This window comes from Apis mellifera, linkage group LG2, assembly GCF_003254395.2.
Source record: "Apis mellifera strain DH4 linkage group LG2, Amel_HAv3.1, whole genome shotgun sequence".
NCBI lineage: Eukaryota > Metazoa > Arthropoda > Insecta > Hymenoptera > Apidae > Apis > Apis mellifera.
In genome coordinates this window covers 8686081-8698583 of record NC_037639.1, presented here as the reverse complement: position 1 = coordinate 8698583, position 12503 = coordinate 8686081, and positions in this window count along the sequence as shown.

Sequence of the window (12503 nt, the reverse complement as noted above, 5' to 3'; positions counted from 1 at the left end):
CCAGCGCGGAATCTTGTTCTTTGGAAATGGTTTCCAGTTTATTTCGATACTATTTTCGATTCACGAGAAATTTGTTCCGTAAAGCAAAGTAATTTTTAATCATTTAAACTCGATCAAATCGTATCGAAATTAGAAAAACTTTGAACCGCTGTAACTCTGAAGATAGCAACTTCCGGTCAACGGGCGAACGATCGTTGGAGACGTGGAACTTTCCCCTTTAAAACGCTTTTTCATTTATCTCGATACGACTTCCGGTTCCCGAGATATCGTCGTTCAAAGAAAATAGTAATTTTTAATCGTTTATTATCCTCGTCCTTGTCGCTTTTCGCTCGCACCTTCTTTCACCGACCTATCCCAAACCGCAGACAAGCGACAGACGCGATTCCTGGAAGAACGTAGTACGCGTTTCTAGGAAAAAGAAAAAAGGTCGCGGACGGGCTCATTCATAATCACTGCCGTCTTAGAATGGAAACTTTGAGCCTCTGTATCTCAGCAACCGATCGAGATATTTGGATAAAACAAAGAGGGATTTTAATGGCACGATTTCTTCTGTTTTCCGAATAAATTTTTATGGCAAAATTGTTAGCTTTTTTTCACGTTTTTTATACACGAAAAATTATTTACAAGATGTATATATTGATATAAAATTCAATTAAATGACATATATACATCTTACATTTAATTGTGTGTTTGATTTTCGTCATTTTTTTATTTTTCTACATATTTCGAAAATGTAAATTAACAATTTTCCATCCTAAATTTATTCTTATCCACGATCGAAATATCGAAAGAAACGATCATGGTATAATTATTGTAGGAACATATACCCATCTCAAGAAATCGGCTCACCTAAACAGACGTTCACCTACCATGTCGCGACACAAGATATAAGACTACATGGAAATACCTGTTCCGCGGGTAACAGGAAGCCACGTATTAACGACGTGCCCCGCGGAGCCACGGAATTAATATCATTATTTATGTTTGGGAACGTAACTTGATGGAGATCGCGACATTATCACTAGCTATCGTTAGTTCGATTCGGTTATCATTACGCGATCATTACAACATCTCTTCACTTTATCACCAGAAGAGAAGACTCGTTATTTTCTTATATTTCATCCAACTACACCAGTTTCCCTCTTATCGTCTCGTATCTACGTTTCTAATCGAGATTGATTACACGAGGAAATCTTGAATTATTTATTTATTAAAACGAGCAAGCATATTCTTGCATTTGACAAGAAATATTTTGACATTGATTCGAAAGAACGTGCCTCGCTCATCAGTCTCATAAATTTGCATAAAATTTCCATTCACGCCTAAACTATTGAACGAGATTCCTATCATTGATAGTCGTTGCATTCGCGCTCCACAACTCCTTCCCAAAAAAATCCGTTTTCATATCACCGCCGCGTATCCGAGGCCGGATGTTTCTCTCATGAATGGAGATAAGATAAAACATCCGGAAAAAAAAAAGAAAAAGAAAAAAAAGAAGAGGAGGAGCCGATCGACGTGGAATTCCCAGGGGACGTGTAAGGAACCGTGAAGCTTTCGAGGTGAATAAAAAATCGGTGGTTGGTGGCCGACGTCGAACGTCCCTTTCAAATATGCACCCCATGATTCTTCACGGGTCGTCACTGGCGTGGGACCTCTTATAATTTTCAAACGAAGGATTAATCGACTGGCAGAAACATTAACCTCTCTCTCTCTCTCTCTTTCTCTTTCTTTCTCTCTCTCTCTCTCGCTCGCTCGTTCGCCGAAACCGTCGGGTCACCCTCGCATAAATAATAAATCTCTCGTTTCGTTCCGGCCCGCTTTTAAAAAAGCCATGAGAGAAAAAACGCTCTCCACTTCAACCTCCTCCTCGGCCGGCGTATCTAATGCATGAAAGAGTTATTACGCGAGTTATTATGCGACTCTATCAACCACGCGACCCCGTTGATGCACCGCTGCCACATTTAACGAGTCGATCATGTGCTCGTCCCCTTTCTCATCGATCCCTCCCTTTGAATTTTTCGCTTCTCTCGAACGAAAACTTTTCTTCGCTTCGATCTCCATCGATCTTCATCGAAAATCATTAAAAATCCATCCGCGTATAGTATTCATAGAGTTACGTGTATCTTGGAGAAATTTCATACGCATACAAATCTTGTGTGTATAATTTAACCAAATGAAGCCTCGAGAACGAAACTCTCTCTCTCTCTCTCTCTATCTGTCTGTTTCTCTCTCTCTCTCTCTCTCATCGTCGCCCGAGGATACGTAATGCGGCCCATTTCGACGGGATTTAGCTCGTCGGTTAACGAGGTATATATTCTATTCCAGGCGAATGAAATTACACGTACAACGTCTAATAAAACATCGCGTAATCCTCGGTACCCGTTTTAATCGTCACCGAAGACGACGGTACCGAAATTACCGACATCCAAGGAGGTAAGGATTTCCCTCAGAATTAGGCCAGGAACGTTAGGTAGAGGCTGGGTTCGAGTTTCGTGTTCAACTCGAAACGTATCAATTTCGCATATCTGTATTCATTTAATTCGAAATCCCCGCCGGAGAAGGTCAAACGCAAAGGGAAGGGAGCGAGGGAGTTGCGAGCATAAGGGGTTGAAATCTGAATTGCAGATGGCCCCTCCATCCTTCCCTCTCTGTATCCCATTCCCTCCACTAACCGTTCTCCTTCTTCGTTCCGCTTATTTGACAATTCTCCGGTCGCAGGCACGCGCGTCTGAATCAGTTCCGCTTCGAGTTAGAGTCATCATTTACTACTCGTGGTGGTTGCGGGACCAACAACCGGATGAATCTCTCCGCCTTGGTAATCGATTCAATTTACGCATTTATTAGGGCCAACGTTAATGGTTATTCATAAGGCAATATTTTGCCAATGCTAATGATAAATAGGCGAATGAACTCGTTCGGTATAATAGCGTAATAACTCTTTGATCGCGTCCGCTCGTTGCATTGTGCCGTCAACGCGAACTTTCGATCCACTTCCGGCCTATCGTTGATAAAGTAGGCGCGATATATTATGCGATTCTGTTCGGATCGAGCAATGTGCATTGCAGTGAAGTATTGGTCTGGCCTGGTCCGTTGATCGATTCCTTTTTACCGGCTCGAAATATTAATATTATTCTCGGTATCTTTTATATATTAAATACCTTTATTGTATATTCCTTGTATTATATTTTTACAATACAGTCAGAGATTATTATTTTATTCCAAGAATGATATATCAAGTTTTGAAAGTTTGAAGAGTTATAGAAAGTTTTTAAAAATGTTTTTTAAAAGGAATACATCGTTGACTCTCTTCTACTTCATTTAACTAGTACAATTCACGATACCTCGATCCGTTAATCCTATAATATTACTAATTCCAGTCAAAATAGCTTCGACGTAGGAAATTGTTTGACTATCCTCTTTGAAAGATATTAAATTTGCATAATGGTAGATTATCCCGTTCCCCGAGAAACCTCCTCTACGTTTCACGTTGCAACGATGCGCGTGATATTTCCACCAATTGGCATTTCTTCGTTTACCGTTCTATTTTTTTTCTTCGAAAATAAAAGAAAAAACGTAGATTCGAGTTATCCTTTCATCGAATAATTGTGGATTGGGAAAAGGAGAATTCTTCGAAAAACCCACGGCTCGCGAACCACTTTCGATTTCGAGCGTGTATGAGCGCGGGAAAAGCTCGAGGGAACGGACGATCGTGCGAATCGGAGCACGTGCGCTGCTCGTTTCGAATTTTCATAGACCGTGTTGATAGAGAGGTCTCGCCGTGAAAACGATTCTCGCAAAAATGGCTGGATTAAAGCGGCCGGTCACGTGCGAATGGCCAGGTAACGAGGATGGAAATCTCGGCCAAATCGCTGCCGAGTTTCAGTCGAATCTCTCGCCTCGATGATCGAACTAGGCTACTGTGTTTCTGGCGCTATACGATTTTCTCGTTCTCGTCTAATGCTCTTTTCAAAAGATTTCTCAATGAGGATAGAACGATCGATGATTTCCAATATCGATTAAAAAGGGTCAAAAATATTGCTTGATAAAAGTATAACTCGCGTATTCTTTGTTCCATAATTTATTATATTAATTATCGTTATCGTTCGTTAATTTAATTGATCAAAAATTTTTAAAAGATACCAGAAGAAATTAATCAACGACAGTTTAATAAATTACTCCTTCTAATCTCCGCGAAATCATAATCAATCTTTTCTGATGATAATATAGCAAATTACTCTCTTCTAAAATCTCTTTTTTCAAGCGTTCTCTGAAAAACGCTTCTCCTTATTTCTTTTCCAACGGAATTTTATATAGTACGGGCAATAATTCGCATTCTGATAGCACGGTGAGTCGATAGCGATCGAGGGGGAAACGAAACGGGGAGGGGGAAATCGAAATGAGGGAAGACATATGCACCCATACAGAGACGTGAAACGTGTCCACGGCGTTGTTGGAGCGGCGGGGAAGGAGGCAGGATAAGGTCTCCGGAACGTAATCCAACTTCAGGGATATTTCCCTTATCTGTCGGAAGCCAGTGGCGAGGGTGAAGGAACTCGCCGTGACCGGCTATGAGAACGGTTGGGAAAGGGTAAGGTGGTACTCCGGGTATCGAGTAAATTTAAATTTTAAATAGCGATGTTTACTGGAGGGAGAGGAGCGAGGGAACCAATTCAACATTTACCAGCCAGAGGATTAGCCTTTCCTCGAGCTTGTTCCGTAACGTTTCCCTCCCCTCCTTATTCGTAAGAGGAATCTTGATAAGAGGGTGTATTTGTAAAGTGGCTGCGATATTATGGTATATATTTTCGCGTGCAATATTCGGCGTTATATAAAACGTTTCGGAGAAAACGATAGAGAAACTACTTCGAATGATAAGTTTCCATTTTTTTTCTTTTTTTTTTTTTGTCGAGATTAATCCGTGCAAGTAGGGAATCCGAGGTATATATTAACTTCTTAAAGTTGAAGAACTCCGTGTTGCTCGTAAACATCGTTACAACTTTGCGAAAGTTAACTTGACGCCTTACTTGGCGAAACAGCGGAGTAACTCGTCCGTTTTAGAAAAACTCTTGGGGACGTTTTAATTATTTTTCAACGAGTTTTAATTTCGCCCTAATTTTAATCCGATATCACCGACATCGCGACATCGAGAAATAAACGATCCCCCTGGAACCTGTTTTCTTATCTTAATCTGATTTACACTCCGCATCACTCCGCCCTGTTATCAATTACCCGAGAATCCGCTTAACCTAGAGAGAGAAGCCGACGTGGCCAGCTCGTGACGTAAATCAGTCATCGGATTTCCTCCACCCCTGATATTCGTCCAAAATCGTGGAATCAAACGTTGCACGTGGAACGAGGCACGAGAAACGTTTGGAGAGCGCGAAACGTGGAGCAGAGGAGCATTAATCCCATTGCGTTCCCCTTTCGTGATGGGAATCCGCAAGAAGGAGCACGTAATCGGTATCGATAGACGGAGCGAGCCTGACCACGGGTTCAGAAAACTGGCAAAGCCAGATATCGCTTGGTTGCTTGCTTGCTTCCGCAAAACCCAAGATTCACCGCACGTATTTCTCCTCTCCCTCCCCTCGACGAATCTTGCTCCCTATGTTGTCGTCGCGATCATTGTTGTCGTTATTGTTACGACTCTCTCGACCAGCACAATGCACGCGGGCTCCAATGTACACGCATCCTTCGTGCACGCCGCGTATTCGTCCTTCCATATCGTCCAATCGCGTGTGTAAAGGGATCGCAATCGGGGATGGTGCCCTTGCAAATAGAATTCGTAGTCTCTCTTGAACGTGATGCATCCACTGCAGGATAGTTTAAGGCTCTCTTCAGAGGAAAATTGGAAGAGTGGATGATTACTATGGTGTTTGGATGGATGACATCGATCCATATTTGGCAATTTGGTTGATCATCATGTTTTCGTTTTCCCGCAGCTGAAAAGAGGAACGTTCGATCGACGCGTGACCTATTTTTCGAAGAGGTGGAAGGAATTGGGGCGTAATGAAATTTCTCGAGTGGGTTTGTTCATTTTAAATTACAAATATCCGCGCCTCGAGCGGTGGAAAGATCCGCCCCTGTTATTACCTTTCGGCTTTCGTGTATCCGGTTTTCACGTATGATTTTTCACTCTCTCGTTTTACAGAAGATCGGTAACGCGATTGCTGTATTGGTAAATATTGATACGTGCTCTCGAGTTTATCGGGGAAAAGTGGAATAGGGATATAATGGATTCATCGTCGGCGATCGACACGCATCACGGGAGAACGATTATGTGTCAAATTTTCCACTTGACCTAGCTCCCCGGAAACCGGGCGTAGAATGGTTCAGTGGCAAACTTGTTCGGACCCTTCGTTATCGCGATAACACCGGCCGATCGATAGTCAGGGGGGATAGTCATCGAAATTTGGGTCAGCCTAGCCGCCCATCGCCCCATCGACACCACGCGTCGCGTTTAACATTGACTGTATAAATCTGCATCTGTTTGAAAGCTCGTTCTCGCAGCGATAATTATCGAGATCGAACGATTCCTCGAAAATTTTATTCGCGTCCGCGAAATTTTATTATCGTTACGCGCATAATCTGGATTTCGTTCGATTCCAATTCGTATCGGATGTAATAATTAACGATCATCTAGTTACTTCCCGTGTTAATTTCGATCGTTTATTTTCCTTTTTATTTTTCCTTTCTCGAAAAGAAATATTCATTAACCACGACACGATATAAAAATATATATTCAATATATTATATATAAATATACATTGATATTCGTATCAAACGAGGAAACAAAAAACGAGCACAATGAAGTGTAGAGTTTTTACGCTCGATTTTCTACACGTTTCATTCACGACTGGATCGGGCATCGCGAGTTCGCGCAGCTACCATATAAAATTCATCGCGACGTTAAATTAACCGTGCATATTCGCGCGAATCTTTATAAGCATTAACATCAAAATCCACCTTCGTTAATCTTTCATCGATTCGAGATTAAAACCGACGTAACGACGTAAATCGTGTACGTATTCGCGGAAAAAAGAAACGATGATTCGAATTAAGGAAAGCAAAAAAGGAGATCGATCGTTTCGGGTTAAAAATTGATCGATAGTAATTTATTATTTTCCCGTATTATTGCGACGGCAAATCCGCCCGTTTAGTCCTCGCAATAATTTTCAAAGGGGAAACAAAGGCCGCCGGGGTCACTTTATTGTTAACGTAGTTGGCGCTTTTATCTAGGCAACCGTTATTGCTCGTACAATGAAAAAATAAAGAATGCGGTTTAATATTTGAACGAATATTACTCACATACGGTGGCCATTGTTGTCCGCGCCAAACTCATTTGTTGTCCAGCGCCCGGTATTTTCCCTCCGGTGTCGCGGCGGGGTCCGCCATTATTAATATTTTTAATTAAAGCCTCAACAAAGAGGAAAACGCACGCACGCAACCTCACCAAAGGTCGTGGCAACTAGAATGAAATCTACGCGTATTCCCGCGCTTCATATCTTTCTAAATACGGGATTTCATGCGTGGCCGGACATATTTGGAAAATTCTACGCTGCGAAATCTCTGGTGTCCGCGCGCGCTCCACCATGGGAAAAACCGGATTATTTCCACGCAAACGGATTATTAACCGTAGGAGAAGAAGAATCGGACGCGAAAGTATATCAATGAACGTTCTTCCGCATCGCGCTTTTATTTCCTCGAAATTTATCTACTCATCGCGGTAATGATAATTTATAAACAATTTTCTTTTTCACAGTCCGTCCTTTTTGCGTATTCTTCTCTCTATTATGCTGGAAACTAATATTCATAACGGCGAGCGTTAATTAAAAACAGAGATTGAAACGGAGTAAAAATTACAAAAATTCTCGTTAATGGTTCAATATATTTTACTGACTTGAAACGTCAGGGTATTTCAGCAATATTTCAACTCTACGTGAGATATATCCACTTTCGTATACGTAATAAATAATTTCCACGTTTTTAATATTCATGAATTTCTACGATACTACAATAACTGCAAAAAAGTATTTTTGCAGATACTTTTATTTATTTATTTATTTTAATAACACGCTAAGTTTCATTTTCACGTTAGATATCAAATTTTTGTATTTTATATTTTAATACATTCTAATACAAATACTTTTGAAAATGAAAACGAAGGGATAAATTTTTCTCTCGAAAATTTGCAAAATTGAAAATTTCTGAAACACCCTCCCCTCCAAAAAAATAACCAATTCTAATTTTTCGTTACCATCAACGAACAAGGAGTTCCATTTCCCGAGATCCCAACGCAGCTTACATGCGAGCTCCGTAGCAGGTCGAGGCTCTCCAAGCTTAGAAGCGCCATTACCGGACGTTAATGGAATGTAGTTCCATATTAACGGCCCCGATTTCGGATCTTCCGTACAGGGTACGAAACAGCCGGTTCCCTTTGGTTGAAACGAGAACGTTGGAAGGGCCCGTGCATTAACAGGACAGAAACTAAGCGAGAGAGAGAGAGATGGAGAGAGAAGAGGAGGAGGAGCGAGAGAGAGAGAGAGAGATCTGCAAATGATACTGTAACGCGGCTGGGATTATAACGTGGCCTGTTGGTTATAATGAGGTGCGTGGTAGTCTCATGGCTGGCCACGAGAGATAGCGGCCTGCTGCCCACTTAATTGGCCTCGACCTTCCTGCCCGTTCTCGCGTTTCCACCCCCTCCCCTCCCCCTCCCCCCCGCCAAAGCTCCCTACCTGAGCCCCGCGATAAATCCTCCGAAAGCCAAGTGACGTTCACCGAATTCTGAATTCTGAAATTCCACCTCTCCCCTCCTCGCTTTTCCTCCCCCTCCTTCCCTGTTTGGGAGAAACGGATGATTCGATATTTGGTTCGAGAGTTGATCAAAAAGAAAATTGCACAGCTTCGAGATTAAAAGACTCGGGGATTCTTAAAGGGAACGAGAGAAATTCCTTCCTTGGTGGAGAAAATTAATTCCAGTATAGAAGAGTGTCTTTGGAATTGGGTTTGTCGAAGGAATTGAAGAGGAAAGGAATCGCTCCATTTTATATTCTGACTCGAATCTGTCGAATGGTTTCGTTTCGGTATCCGGGAGGAATTGTGGAGAGGTGGTAGTAGTCTCGAACACCACCACCGTGGTTTCGGCCAATTCGGTAATAGAGGGGATGAAGTTTCCTCGTTTTTCGCGCGTAAGAAGAAGAAGAACGTTTGAAGTTTCTCGTGGAGGAGGAGGGGAGGGAAGTTAGACTTTATATCCCGAACGGAACATCGGGGAGAAGCGAGTTGATAAGCGAGGGGATGCGGGGATAGGGAAAAGAAGAGAGACAAGCACGCGAGTTCGTGCCCACTGTCGACGACAACATCGGAATGCATGCATCTCCCGCTTTCTTTGCGGCTCTCTTGCCCCAGGAAAGGAGGAGAAAACGCGGACAAAGCAACGAGCAAAAGGCCGAAACTGCGAGGTAAAAATAAAAATGTTGGTCGTCGGGCGAAACCGCATTCCGGATTGCCGGGTCGCCGGACAAAGCGGCTCGGTGCTCGTCGTACGCTTGGCTCACGACTCCGATCCTCGTGCTCCATCCTCGTCCGGCTTCTATTCGTAAGGCCCCCCATCCCCGCCCACCAGCGTCGGCGTCTTTTCTTCTCCGCCTCATTCGATTTCCTATCCCTCGAATCTTCGATTCCCCCATGCCTTTAGACCAGATCCATTGTTATCAATCGTTATCGAGCCGATTTTTTTCGCTCAAGAGATTGTTTCCCCTTTTCTTCTTCACTCCAGAAAATATTTCCCGATGATTTTGAATAAATATACGATTCCTCCTTATATATTTTGATTTTGATTTTAATTGTATGCGAAATGTGAGAAGATCCTCTTTAGAAATCGTCTAGGAAAGAGTTTAATTTATATGCTATGGATAAAGTTGAAATTTTGTTCCCGATTTACGCTACTTCGCCGTTCTATTGTACTTTTCCAGAAACCTCGAAGTAGGTTCGCGCCTTCATGTGGCAGTTTCAAAATTCAACACCCCCGCTTATTAACATTTCAATTACATTAACGTGACCAACGGTCATTACACCCTTTGTAACATAAAATATCGCTTACAGCTCGCGTGTATCGAATGAAAGTTTCACATTTGCGAGTGGAAAGGTTTTCTAACATGTGAACAATGCCAGACAAGATTCGAGCTTATCCACTCTCGAATATCTGACCATCGTCGAATATTCTCATTTCTTTTTTCTCGTCTCATTTCTGCTCGGTTATTTCCATTCTTGACACCAGCTTTTCCGCCCTTTCGATCTCTCCTCTCAACTTTTCTCCCCCGTGATGTATCGGCACACGGTAAACGCGTGTTTCGACGTCCATGGTTGATGGATCTGAGCGTCGAGTGTCGATGGATCGATACTCGCGTTCAAGTACCAATTAGCTCGTTTCCGCACGAATTAGAGAATTATTCGAGTAGAACGTAGGGTAATGGTTGAAAAGGCGAAACTTTCCACCGCTCGAGACGCGGAAAATGGTCGAAATGGTCGGTCGGCGGGAATGAAGCGAGTTGGAGAGGGTAGGGCAGCGGTGAGAGGATGTCGAAGGAGAAGGAAAAGGAAAAAAAAGAAGCGAAGGGGAGAAGGTAGGCGAAGCGAGAGGACGAGGAGAAGCTTACGGGCTCGAAGATTTCCGCTTCGTCGCCTCGTGGAATCAGCGGCCGAGCCTGGATATTTATTCGCCGATAGCGAGTTCGATTTCGTGCAATTTTTGATGCAAGAAATGGCGATGAAAAACTCTCCCGTTGTGCGAAGGCTTATCGTCGCCGTTTTTTCTCACCCCCTTGCAAATCAGGCCTTCTTAACGATGGGATCTTCTCTTCGATTCAAAAGTTGTTTCCTGGCAATAAGAATTATCGTCAGTTTTTTTCTCTCTCTCTCTTTCTCAAAGAATCGATTCTGGAATGATAAAATAATTTTTGGATGAAAGATAATAGGGTAACGTCTCTAAAATTCTCGAGTGAATTATGTTTCGCAACTCGCGTCCCTTATCTTTAAACGTAGCCTTAAATTTTGATATACGACGGCGTAGATCGAATAAAATACGGCGAAGGCATATCTCCCCCGTTTATTTTACCCTCGAAAAGATATCACATCCTTTTATGAAAATAATTCAAATATTCATCGAGAATAAAATAAAAAAGAATCACTAATAATCGACATTAACAGCGAAAGTATCGAAAGTATCTCGCGCCAAAACTTCCCCATTATTTATTCTTCCATGTATCCCCCTTGTATCATCCAACAAATCCGTCCATCTATAAAAACGATTTTTCCACCCCCTCGTATTAAACGTTTCTAAAACCAGCTCCTCAACGACGTCTCGAAATTGCATAAAGCGGGACGATATTTACGACATCGCCGTCTCTGAGCCGATGGTTCGCCTCGTTCACGGCTCGGGACGCTTTCGCTACAACCCCGTTGGCTGGCAATCTCGAGGGTTGTACCCTCGAACGAGCACGATTCGGGTCCCGTCTGGCCGCGACAGAGTAACAGCTCCAATTAATCCTTCGAACTCGAGTTACGAGGCACCGAAATGAGTCGTTATATAATAGCGGGCATTGGACCGTGCGCGGAAACCGTGCGCTCGCGGCGTGTTTGCGCCCGGCGAGACCACGCGCGCCCATTGTACGCGCCTCGTAAAATCTCGACGAGGCCTTCATATCTCCCCAGGGTGATTTAATAGAATTTGCCGCGAGAACGATCGCCGGGACGTAAGAAGGGTGAAGCGATCCCTCCCCCTCCCTGAAATTTACCATCGCGATGGGCATAAAGCGTATCGCGATTATTCGTCCAATAATTTATTTTCCCTGGGAGGCAAAGAAAAGGGGGAGGTCGCGCGACGTTTACACTGGCGGCGAGTAATGCACCGGTCGATGCGATTTAGCGGTAAACGAGCTGGGTATAAAGAGAGGAAGTCGTTGTCGTCGAGAGAAGGGAGTGGATGGACGAGGAGAAGGAGGGGAGGAGTTTTTGGCCGGTGCTCAAAGCGCGTATCACGTCCACTCGGGAAAGCAGTCTTTCTCCTGGAAAGGATCTTCGGCCTGGCTGGCGAAGGCGCAACGAGCGTGTAAATGCACCTCCTGCGGTTTCTACGGGATCAAGTGTCCACATGATTCGGTTTACTTCGCCTCTTGTCCGTCCAACGTTCTTCTCATCGAGCAGAATTTAGAATCGCGCGAAATTTCTGACTCGTGGACCTCGATCAACTCTTGTTAAAAAGTTGTCTAATCCAAATCGTGCGCACGCTCGATATTTTTGAGGTAAAAGTAATCGATCCTTCTCGATGGTTGTTCTTTTGTATCAAGAACAAGCACGAATTTTTACCGTGCACGAAAACTTCAAACTTTTGAAAAAGAAATTCAAGAATTAGCAACGGGGCGTATTCGAAAATACGCGTCCTAATTGCGAACGATGAAAACTGGAGTATCGGTATGAATACGAAACGAAGAGGGAGGGAGAGA